Source organism: Salarias fasciatus, chromosome 22 (assembly GCF_902148845.1).
Source record: "Salarias fasciatus chromosome 22, fSalaFa1.1, whole genome shotgun sequence".
In the NCBI taxonomy this organism is placed as follows: Eukaryota; Metazoa; Chordata; class Actinopteri; order Blenniiformes; family Blenniidae; genus Salarias; species Salarias fasciatus.
In genome coordinates, this window is record NC_043765.1 from 1,216,676 (window position 1) to 1,229,087 (window position 12,412).

The window sequence follows — 12,412 nt, forward strand, 5'->3', positions numbered from 1 at the left end:
GATAAATTGCCAACATTTCACTTACTCAGATAAAAATGTAAGGTGAAATCGGACGAACACCAACAGAGATGTTGAATCTTGGAGTGGTTCCTTTTGCTAATGAGACACAGCTGCTGATATTCTGATATAGCCCTCTCATGAAGTTGGTAAATTTAGCTCCAAATCCAAACTGTTCCAAAAATGAAAATATAAATTGATGTTCAACAGAATCGAAGGCTTTATAGAAATCCAGGAAGAAGATAGACCCATCATCGTTGATTAGATCCCTGCATTCAGTAATATCCATCACCAGTCTTATATTGTTATGAATTGACCTTCCTTTCAAAAACCAGACTGAGTTTCTGAAACAATGCTTGTGATTCCAGGCTGCAGACGTGTTTTAAAGATGTAGGAGAGGAGTTTATAATCGGTATTTCTGAGAGTAATCGGTCGTCTGTTTTCAATGAGTCTTCGGTTTTTATCTGCTTTTGGGATAGAGATTATAACTCCTTGACACGTTGTTGGTGGGAGTGTGCAGGATTCAAAAATATCTGAGGAAACGTCATACAACAAGTCTTTTAAATCTTCCCTGAAATGACGACAGAAAGTCCCTGTTCACCCATCTGGACCCGGGGATTTGTTCAGAGATAAGCAGTTCATTGCTTCATCAAGTTCTGACCTTGTTATATTGTCATCACAAGTTTTTTTTGAAATGTTCATCAATTTTAGAGATATGACATTTAATAGTATTTAAAAAAACCTCACAGCTCCGTTTACAAAAATGAGTATAAGTTACTGTAAAATCTAAACATTTCGCCTGAGATTCGGCTCTCATCTGTAGTTTCAGTATAGTTTATCATCAGGGATTGTATGGCATTGTGTTTTTGTCTCCTTTTCTCTAAATTACAAAAGTAAGCAGTATTTTTTTCCCCTTCTTCGATCCATTTGGCTCTTGATCTAACAAATGCTCCTTTTGCCTTTTGAATATATATCTCATCTAATTTTGCCTGCAGAGTTTGTGTTTCGAGTTTATCTTCTTCTGTAGGATTAGTTTTGTTGCAGTAAAAGTTTAGCTGTTGTACGAGGTCTGTTTCCTTCTTTTGAAGTTCTTTTACCTTTTCTTTGCTGAAGGAGATAGAAAACTGCCTGACTTTAAATTTAAATAATTCCCATTTGCTGACAGGGGACATTAACTCTTCAGCCTTCATAACATCTGAAAGAATAGATCTTATATGATCGCAGTATTTGTCACTATTTAAAAGACTGGAGTTAGATTTCCAATACTTTACAGTCCCTTGATTTTTGTTTTGGGGTTTTAATGTGAGCTGCATCAGGCTATGATCAGTTAGAGGCGCAGCAGAAATATCAGAGCTGATCTCATGAGATAATAGTTCTTGTGCTACGAGCCAATGATCCATTCTGGACTTGTGGTTTGAGTTGAACCATGTGAACTGAGATATGCCTGGATCGACGTGACGCCATGCATCCACCAAGTTTTGTTCATTGCAAAAATTACTGTTTGGGTGACTTGTTGTATATTTTGAAGGCCATTTATCAAAAACCTCATCTTGGACCAAGTTCATGTCGCCTCCTATTATAACTTTGCTGGTTGAGCATGTTAGCCTAAGATGTTCTAACTGATGGGTTATTTCTTCAAATAATCATTTATTTTGGTGGGCATCATTATATCCATACACAGTTGTCAAAATAAGTTTCAGGTTATTAATTTCAATAACCAGGGTCAACCAGTGACCACGTTCATCCTTGTACTGAGATATTACCTGACCCTGGAAATTCTTCATTAACACAGCGACCCCTGCTGATCTCCACGTGCCATTACAGACATACGCTCCATCTCCCCATTGTTTTGACCTAAAAGTGTTATCCTCAGTTTTCCAATGAGTTTCCTGTAACAATATTATATTTGCATTTTTCGCTTTACAAAATAAGAAGAAACTTTTCCTTGTAGTTCTGTCTCTTAGGCCCCTTGCATTTATAGAAATCAAAGATAAGTTGCTTTTCAAACAGAACAGATCACACTAACAGTAACAATCAAAGAGGAATAACCACCTACCAGATAAAACATAGGTGAGTTACCTTCGAAAACGAACCTGAAGGCAGCAAAAACCCTGAGTGCAATTCACAGCTCACATTAGAGGATTCCAGAACATTTCAAATGGTGCTGCAGGAGACACTCTCTGTCCATTAATGCAGCCTTATCTTCCTCTGTACACCGCTTTCCCTCCAGCCGCTCGTGCACGTTGAATTTTCGGCCACACAGCAAGGCGCGCTTCTCTTCCTTCTTTGGTAAGATCCTCGGCGAACTTGATCCCGAGCCCTCTGCCGATGGGGGGATTCTTTGTGGCCCTCCAGAGTTCCTCCTTGTCGGCTCTCAGGGAGAACTGCATGGTGATTCGTCTTGGACGGCCGTTCACTGTTGTTCTGAGACGGTGCACAGTGTCCAAAATCAGATCCATCTTCTCATGCCAGTGTGGAGAGATCTTTGCGATGATGTCGGCCACTTTTTTCCTGGTGTCCTCGTCCTTTTCTTCTTTCAACCCGGTAAGGCGCAGGTTCCATCTCCATCTCATGTTCCTCCGGATCTGCAGCCTTCTGGTTAGTTTGTCTGTAGCCTCAGTGTTAGAAGCCTTGAGTTGCAGGATCTCCTCAGCCATTCCTTTATTCTTCTCTTTAATGTCTTTGATTTAAACTCCTCTGCCTTAACAACATTAGCAATCGTGAGCGTGTTTTGTTTCTGGTCGTTTCTGAGCTCTTCAATGGCGCCTTTCAGACCTTCCACAGCTGCTAGCATGACGTTTGTATCAGCGTTGGGGATAACCTCTTCTTGCCCTTTTGTTTTTTTAGGAGGCACAGGAGTTTTAGCTGGTGACGATGAGGCATTCTTGGTGCCTTTTTGATTGACCTCCTTGGGTTCTTGGCTGGCGTAATCGTGAGGTTGCAGGCTTTACAAACTTTGCTGCTGTTAGCTTTGCTGTTAGCCATCCTGTTATTTGTGTACGGTTCAACCTTACCGAATCACAGTCCTTTTGCCGATGTGTCCCAGAGTTATTTGGACCCCTCTTGACTTTAGGTGTGGAGCGTCTGCTGGTTTGTGAGCTATTTGTTCCTAAATCAGTTCTTATTCAGAGTTCGCTACTCCACGCTCTTCACAGCCTGGCCGTCCGCTCCGCCATCGCGTCCCCTCGTGTCGAGCGAATATTATTCGCAGTCCGTTGCTTCCTGCTTTCATCAAACCTTCATGTCCCGCCCTAAACGACGCGTGATTGGTCCGAAGGAAAAAAAATCCGAGCCCGAGCGTATGAGCACGAGCGGTACAAGATGGAGTCTCGTGGTGTGTGTGAACAAATACCGCGAGAATTCAGCTTCTCAGCAAGGTTAGATTTCCAGTCCACGGTATCATTTTTTGGCAAACAAACTAATGTGATTTTGACTTTGTAATGTCCCTTTACTGAATTTTCCAACCGTAAAAAGCACTGATTGGGATCAAATTACTCTGAGTGATCTAGTAATTTTGGTGTAGAACAAAAGAAAACACAGAACACCTCGGTGACACGTCTTTATTCGCGTAAATACGTGCGAAATTAAAATCACCAGTGATAAACATACAGGAGGCTAGCAAGCACAAATAAACATCGTTGGATGATCATAACCAGGGGTGCACATATTGGCCCTCGTTTATCAATCCATCTTTCAAACGGGTGTATATCTGAGCGGTGAGCTCATCGTACGACGGGGCTCGCGCGGCATTACAGAAACTTCCGTACCTCGCCGATCTCAGCGTCTGAGTGATCGAGTGTTGATAAATGCGGCGGCTGAATTCAATCGTCATTAACATGTTACGCCCTGAAATATTCATAGTTCCGAAGCCCCGCCCACTGAGGTCAAACATAGAAAAGGAGGATTTTGGCGAGAAAAGAAACTTTGGGAGCTGGAAATGGATCCTCTCAGGTCTGAGGTGGAGGAGAATCAGGAGGAGCTCCTTGGAAGAATAAAAACTGAAATTAAAGGAAAATAGAAAAACGCAGTCTGGAGGACGCTGTTCACGGCAGCCGTGAGCAGCGTCACCTGTATGAACGGACACCGGCTGAAGTCTGAACAGATTATAGGTCCGTTAATTTAACCCTGATATTACAAATAATGAGGCTGATTCATGTTGTACAGCTCAGAGTTTTATTGTTTTGTTTAATTATGTCTCAAAGTCGGACAGCGGCACCACGGCCCGGTCTCCTCCCCACAGCGGGGACGGTCCCACCGAGACACACCCAGTACTGGACCCGGTGCCGAGCAGGACCCCGGACCGAGCGGGACCCGGGACTCAGGCCACCGAGGGCGGCGCGTGCCACCTGCTGCCGGATCTGCTTAAATGAAAGACAATTTATAGAAGTCTTAATAAAATGTTTGACTAAACGTCCTCTGTCTGTATTTAATCTCCCTTTAGTTCATGTTATTTTCTAGGTTACTGGCATCACATCACTGATTAAATAATGATAAACTGATAAAACTAAACTAAACAAACAAACCAAACCAAACCAAACTAAAGTAAACCAAACCAAACTACAGTAAACCAAACTAAACTAAACTAAACTAAACTAAACTAAACTAAACTAAATTAAACTAAACCAAACCAAATTACACTAAACAAAATTAAACTAAACCAAACTAAATTAAACTAAACTAAACTATACTAACTAAATACTAGTTTAAACAGTTAAGTATCCACAAAGCTGCCCCAGGAGCTAGAATGCTGTGGGAAGTACGGTGCACTGAGCCCTGTCCTCCTCTAATGTCTGAATGTTCTTCCCTTTAGTCCGTTCATTGCTTTTCACCTGCTGTCCCCCCCTTCGAGGGGGAGTCTTCTCCAGTTTCAGTTGCTGACTCCACTATTACGAAGGCCTACGAACAAGCTCCGTCCGGACCGGGAGGACACCCCTGTCGGTCCTGCCCGTGGACTGGCTTCAGTTCTACTGCTGGGATCCGTAGTTCTTGTGCTGGACCGTCCAACGGACTGTCCTCAACATTGTCCTAGGCTTTACTTCTTATTGTCTCATGCTCGCTGTTGCCAAAGCTGTCCGTCCCTGGGAGAGGGATCCCTCCATACTGTGGTTCTCCCCAAGATTTCTTCTTTTCCCACTGGATTTCTGGAGTTTTTTCTTGCCGGATGTGAGGGTCTAAGGCGGTGGTTGCTTCGTTCTGTCTCGTTACTGTAAATATTGACATATTAACATGATGCTTATTCACTGTTTTTACTTTTACCGACCAATGTAACATCTTGAAGCCCTCTGAGGCAGCTGTTGTTGTGATACTGGGCTGTACAAAAATAAATTGATTGATTGATTGATTGAATTGATAAATAATTTGCCAAAATTTAGAGTTTATTTACATTTCAGTAGCGGTTCTTCAGGTCCTGTCTCCTCCAGACCCAGTGGAGTCTCTGCTGGTTCCCACATCCTCTTGTGGCACAAGCGCATCAAAAGTAACTCTATCGCCAGTGCAATGTTGTGTAAAACTGCCTAAATAAAGTCACACACCTTTTCGGGGATGAACAGGAACAGCAGCGTTTCCCCCGCTGGATCTGAGCGTCTGAAGCTGCTCCGCAGCAGCAGCTGTGCGTCTTTGCGTTAAACTGCTCCTCTCCGTGGCAGGATGGACCAGTGGACTTATTGAAAGTTAAAAATCCTTTATTAATCCCACAAAGAAGAATTTTATTAGATATCCTGTAAGGACATGATTTTATTTTTTTATTTATTTTTAATATGTCCTGAATGTGTGCTGCTCCTGCTTTATGGGTGTTTGAGATGTGCTTTATAGTTATTTTCACGCTCCGCCATGTTTCTCTGCGCTGCACTGCAAGTCCGCACTGACTGAAACTTGCTACACGATGTCAGAGCTGTCGTGAGATTTCATCTTTCTGAATGATCATGACCGAATTGATAAATAACCAATCCGTCTTTCATATGGACGTAGGACGGGTGTACGCCGATATACCACCGTACGACCGTTTGATAAATGAGGGCCGTTATGTTTTGTCTGGTTCTCAGGGGAGAACCTTGGGTTGTTGCTTGGTCCTCACTTTTTTAAAACCATTTTTTTTCCCACGCCGACCTACAGGAAGAACAAAATAGAGGGAAGCGTGGACAAAGTTACAAAGCCTGCTTTAATTTCAACTGACAGTAAAGAGAAGCAGAGCAGCAGAATGTCTGAAACCTCGGAGCTTTGCCATAAGAAAATGGTGTTTAAAGCTCTGAAAAATGAAAGTGCTCGTACAGTATCTGCTTTTTATCACTAAAGCTACGGCTCATTGGCCTTTCCGACACACAGATGCGCACCTTGCTGTCCCCAAGTCTTGGTTCGCAAATGAGCGTTACAGTGTTTCATCAGGCGCGCATTTCTTAATTCGGTAGCTCATGAAGACCACAGACCGCAGAGCCGCAGGAGCTGCGCTTCTCAGCTGTCGACACCACGATTGGCGGGGTCGAGCGGCGGCGGCGGCGGCGTCTGGACGCGGCGCAGCAGCGGACAGGAGTGACCCGGTCCGCGACTCTTTGGCCTTGAGCTGAAAGTGGTCACACAGTAACCGAAGCTGGAGCTGTAGACATTGTTTCTAAGGAAGAGGCTTTGTTTTCATGGACCGGATTTGTGTGGTTTGAACTTCGAAACGTTTGCAGGATTTGCGTTCTGGTGTTTGAGCGAGCGAGCAGGTATTCACCATCAGAGCGTCCGTTGCTTCATGACTTTTCCTGGTTTGGCCGTCTGCTGTGAAATTTGGCTTCAAGTGTGAAGAACTGTCTGCAGCTGGCGGCCGACGGGCCGTGGGGAAGAAACTACGCTGCTGTTCAGGTTCCAGCAGCAGTGATTTGCTCCACGGCACTCCGGCAGGCTGAACGAGCCGCTCTGGAAGCTCCGACGCTTCAGACGGGAAAACCAGGCTGTGGAGGAGGAAGAGGATCATGACCTCTGACCTCTGATAGGACCAGACGCAGGCCAGAGAGGCCCTCAGGGTCCAGAACACCGGGGACCGTCCCAGACCCCGCACCCAGACCCCAGACCCCGGACCCAGACTCCAGACCCCCCAGGACGACTCCACACCCCGGTCCAGAATAGGGCAGAGGGAGGCCCCAGCCGGGACCACCGGGCCCCAGGGAGCCAAGACCAGCAGGAGCCGACCCCCCAGCCGGGCAGAGGACCATGACCAGACCCCGGAGAACCAGACCCCACAGGCGGCTACCCGCCCCAGACCAGAACCCCCAGAGCTCCAGCCACGTACCCCGAGACCCAGGGTATCACAACCCCCAAACCCCCCAAACCCCCCCCGTCTATGGGGTTCCTTTGTGTGAAAAAAGTGTGTGTGTGTTATGTGTCGGTGTTGTGGGTCTGTGTGTATTGATGTGTATGGGGTCGATGTTTTTGCCAAGTGTTGTTGCTTTATGTTTATGTTTATGGTGTGTGTGTGTGTGTGTGTGTGTGTGTGTGTGTGTGTGTGTGTGTGTGTGTGTGTGTGTGTGTGTGTGTGTTTGCTGCATTTGTGTGTATTGTAAATGTGTTTGTTGCTTGTGTGTGTTGTGGTCATTACTGATTCTGCCAATTCGTCTCACTTTGCATCCGATGCTGCTGCCCTCTGCTGGCGGCTCCTGGAGCTGTCCGCACGTGGTGCTCTGTGATTGGTCCCTGTCGTTGCTCTGTGATTGGTCCTGTCGTTGCTCTCTGATTGGTCCTGTCGATGCTCTCTGATTGGTTCCTGTCGTTGCTCTCTGATTGGTCCCTGTCGTGGCTCTCTGATTGGTCCTGTCGTTGTTCTGTAATTGGTCCCTGTCGTTGCTCTCTGATTGGTCCCTGTTGTTGCTCTCTGATTGGTCCTTTTGTTGCTCTCTGATTGTTCCCTGTCGTTGCTCTCTGATTGGTCCTGTCGTTGCTCTCTGATTGGTCCTGTTGTTGCTCTCTGATTGGTCCCTGTCGTTGCTCTCTTATTGGTCCCTGTCATTGCTCTGTGATTGGTCCTGTCGTTGCTCTCTGATTGGTCCTGTCGTTGCTCTCTGATTGGTCCCTGTCGTTGCTCTCTGATTGGTCCTGTCGTTGCTCTCTGATTGGTCCCTGTCGTTGCTCTCTGATTGGTCCTGTCGTTGCTCTCTGATTGGTCCTGTCGTTGCTCTCTGATTGGTCCCTGTCGTGGCTCTCTGATTGGTCCTGTCGTTGTTCTGTAATTGGTCCCTGTCGTTGCTCTCTGATTGGTCCCTGTTGTTGCTCTCTGATTGGTCCTTTTGTTGCTCTCTGATTGTTCCCTGTCGTTGCTCTCTGATTGGTCCTGTCGTTGCTCTCTGATTGGTCCTGTTGTTGCTCTCTGATTGTTCCCTGTCGTTGCTCTCTGATTGGTCCTGTCGTTGCTCTCTGATTGGTCCTGTCGTTGCTCTCTGATTGGTCCTGTTGTTGCTCTCTGATTGGTCCCTGTCGTTGCTCTCTTATTGGTCCCTGTCATTGCTCTGTGATTGGTCCTGTCGTTGCTCTCTGATTGGTCCTGTCGTTGCTCTCTGATTGGTCCCTGTCGTTGCTCTCTGATTGGTCCTGTCGTTGCTCTCTGATTGGTCCCTGTCGTTGCTCTCTGATTGGTCCCTGTCGTTGCTCTCTGATTGGTCCTGTCGTTGCTCTCTGATTGGTCCCTGTCGTTGCTCTCTGATTGGTCCTGTCGTTGCTCTCTGATTGGTCCCTGTCGTTGCTCTCTGATTGGTCCCTGTCGTTGCTCTCTGATTGGTCCTGTCGTTGCTCTCTGATTGGTCCTTGTCGTTGCTCTCTGATTGGTCCCTGTCGTTGCTCTCTGATTGGTCCCTGTCCTCGGTCTGCCTGGTTGCTGCTCTCGTCATTAGTCGCTGTTAACATGAATCGTGTGTGATCCAGTTTTTAATTCGACATTATGAAGAATATTGGTCTTTCAATAAAAGAAGGTTTAAAATGTTTCAATTTTAAAGTTGTTTTTGCTTCAGGCATTAATCAGGGCACCGAAGAGGTCCTAACACACACAGTATGGAGCTAATGATGAGCGTTACAGTTACTGATCTGAAACTTCAGAATAACATTAACTCTGCATTTTTTTAATCAAAGTAATCAATATTTATTTATACAGAAAAATTAAAATCAGAATGGTCAAAATGCCGTTTGTGTCTCTGTGTCAGGGACACTGGGGGTCTCTGGGGGTCCTGAGACATCAGGACGCTCCACCGTCGCCCCGGTAACATCCCAGTCCAGCTCCTGTCTGTAAATCAAACCTGGACGGTTTCAGAGACGAAGCTGGACTCGGACACACAACGAGGAAGACACACAACGAAGAAGACACACAACGAGGAAGACACACTAAACCTGGACGTGAGACAGACTCCCAGTCCGTCTCCCAGGTGGAAATTTAAATACCTGGCAAAGTATTAGACTTTTTATCATTTGTCGCAGTTGTTGCTGCTGCTGCTGTGATTGTTGTTGTTGTTGTTGTTGTTGTTGTTGTTGCTGTTGTTGTTGTTGTTGTTGTTGTTGTTGTTGTTGTTGTTGTTGTTCAGCGGTGTTGATTTTAGAACTTTCTTCTCGGGTGGACAGTTATTTTTTTACTGCTTCCAACAACTGAAACACCACATGTTACTGTCTAGAACCCACCTGGAACCCACCTGGAACCCACCCAGAACCGACTCAGAACCGACTCAGAACCCCCCCGGAAGCAATCCAGAACCGATCCAGAACCCACCCAGACTCGATCCAGACCAGCAGACTAAGGAGATTTCTGCAGAGTTTCTGATGATCTGCTTCCATAGTTCAGCAGAAAAGGATGAGGTGGAACGCTGAGGTGGAACGCTGAGGCGGAACCCGGAGGCGGAACCCGGAGGTGGAACCCTGAGGTGGAACGCTGAGGCGGAACAGGGTCTCTGACAGCAGGAGCTTCACTTCAGACATTTAAAAGCTTTTAAATTTTTCCTTTTTCAAGAAGTTTTTCCATCAAATCAGTCAGTTTTCAAAATAAAAGTTTAAAGGATTTAAATCAGGAGAATCTTCAAAATATCAATATGAAAGTTTCTGATGAAGAACCTGAAACAAGGTGTGTGTGTGTGTGTGTGTGTGTGTGTGTGTGTGTGTGTGTGTGTGTGTGTGTGTGTGCAAACAGATTATACGACCCACATATGGAGCCTGGAACTGCTGGATTCCTCCTCTTTCCCCTCTTCCTCCTCCTCCTCCTCTTCCTCCTCCTCCTCCTCCTCCTCCTCTTCCTCCTCCTCCTCCTCTTCCTCCTCAGACTTGCTGGACGTTGATCAGGAACTTGAGGACATTTGTCTCCAGAGAGAAACTCAGAGTTTTTATTCATCCTGAAGCAGCAGAGAACAGACAGAACATTTCAGCCTCTTCATCCACGAGGTCCCAGCTGCTCAGTGCCAGGGAGGAAGATGCTCTAAAGTCTGACTGCAGGAGGAAGATGCTCTAAAGTCTCACTGCAGGAGGAAGATGCTCTAAAGTCTGACTGCAGGAGGAAGATGCTCTAAAGTCTGACTGCAGGAGGAAGATGCTCTAAAGTCTGACTGCAGGAGGAAGATGCTCTAAAGTCTGACTGCAGGAGGAAGATGCTCTAAAGTCTGACTGGAGGAGGAAGATGCTCTAAAGTCTGACTGGAGGAGGAAGATGCTCTAAAGTCTGACTGCAGGAGGAAGATGCTCTAAAGTCTGACTGGAGGAGGAAGATGCTCTAAAGTCTGACTGCAGGAGGAAGATGCTCTAGCAGAAGAAAGCTCTGGAATATTAAAACAGAGGACATCGCTCCAGACTGGATCTGTCTCTGGTCGGTCTGGGTTCTCTTGCTGGACGTTCTCGTCTCGTCGTCGGTTCTGTGTGGTTCTCGTTTCGCCTCTTCATGTTTCCTGTTCTAATGAGGAGAAGATTAATCTGAAAATCCAGGAGAGGAGCTCTTCCTGTCCTCTTCCTGTTCCTCTTCCCGTTTCTCTTTCTGTCTTCTTCCTGTTTCTCTTCCTGTTTCTCTTTCTGTCTTCTTCCTGTTTCTCTTCCTGTTCTCTTCCTGTCCTCTTCCTGTTCCTCTTTCTGTCCTCTTCCTGTTTCTCTTTCTGTCTTCTTCCTGTTCCTCTTCCTGTCCTCTTCCTGTTTCTCTTCCTGTCCTCTTCCTGTTCCTCTTCCTGTTCCTCTTCCTGTCCTCTTCCTGTTTCTCTTCCTGTCCTCTTCCTGTCCTCTTCCTGTTCCTCTTCCTGTCCTCTTCCTGTTTCTCTTCCTGTCCTCTTCCTGTTCTCTTCTTCTCTGGTGCTTTGTTTTCCTTCACAGCTGCGCCCTCTCCTGGTGGAAGTGGACCGTATTCTCCTGTGTGTGTGTGTGTGTGTGTGTGTGTGTGTGTGTGTGTGTGTGTGTGTGTGTGTGTGTGTGTGTGTATTCTTGTATTTCTATCCTTGTCGGGGCCAAATGTCCCCACAAGGATAGCAAAACGTGGAACGACGTGCCTTGTGGGGACCTTTTTCCGGTCCTAAGTAGGAGAAACAGTGTTTTCTTGACCATGTTGTTGTTACTGAAAAAAGTAAAAGTGCAAAAACATTTCTTTAGGGTTAGGCTTTGTTGTGGTGTGGGTTAGGGTTAGGGTAAGGGTCAGGGTTAGGGGCTAGACATGAATGGGAGTCAATGGACGGTCCCCACAAGGATAGAAATACAAGACTGAGCGTGTGTGTGTGTATGTGTGTGTGTGTGTGTGTGTGTGTGTGTGTGTGTGTGTGGGGGGGGGGGGGGGGGGGGAACCTTTCAGCTGGGAACCATTAACCCGCAGCGCCAGGCTCTCACGTGTCACCTGTTAAAGGTTCCCCCCTCAGCCAGATGTTGTGATGTTCTAAACAGCTGTGGCTGCAGCGAGCAGCTCCACCGCGACCCCCGGTTCGATTCCCGTCGTCTACCGTCACCACTGACGGACTGCAGAACCTGGTTCCGGGTTGAGTCCGTGGCGCCCTCTAGTGGTTCCACGTGCCTGAATCTGTCCGTCCGTCCAGCAGGCAGACGGTTAATGTCTCTCAGGACTCGTCCTCGCCGTCTTTACGAGGGCAGCTATGGACCGGGACGAGCTCCAGGTGTCCAGTCGGCCCGTCCGTCCCGTAAAACGTGTCTCGGAGGAGAACTCAGCTCGGCGGTTCTTGATGTTCTTCCAGCTCCTCAGATGGACGGAGCAGAGACACAGAGCGGGTCCTCCCAGCAGCCAGGACCGCTCCGGGACCGGGACGGCAGCAGGAAGGCTGCAGGAGGGCCGGTCCCCTGGTCCCCCGGTCCCCCGGTCCCCCGGTCCCCCGGTCCCCCAGTCCCCCGGTCCTCTGGTCCCCCGGGACCCCGGTACCCCAGTCCCCCGTCCTCTGGTCCCCCGGTACCCCAGTCCCCCGGTCCTCTGGTCTCCCGGTACCCCAGTTCCCCGACCC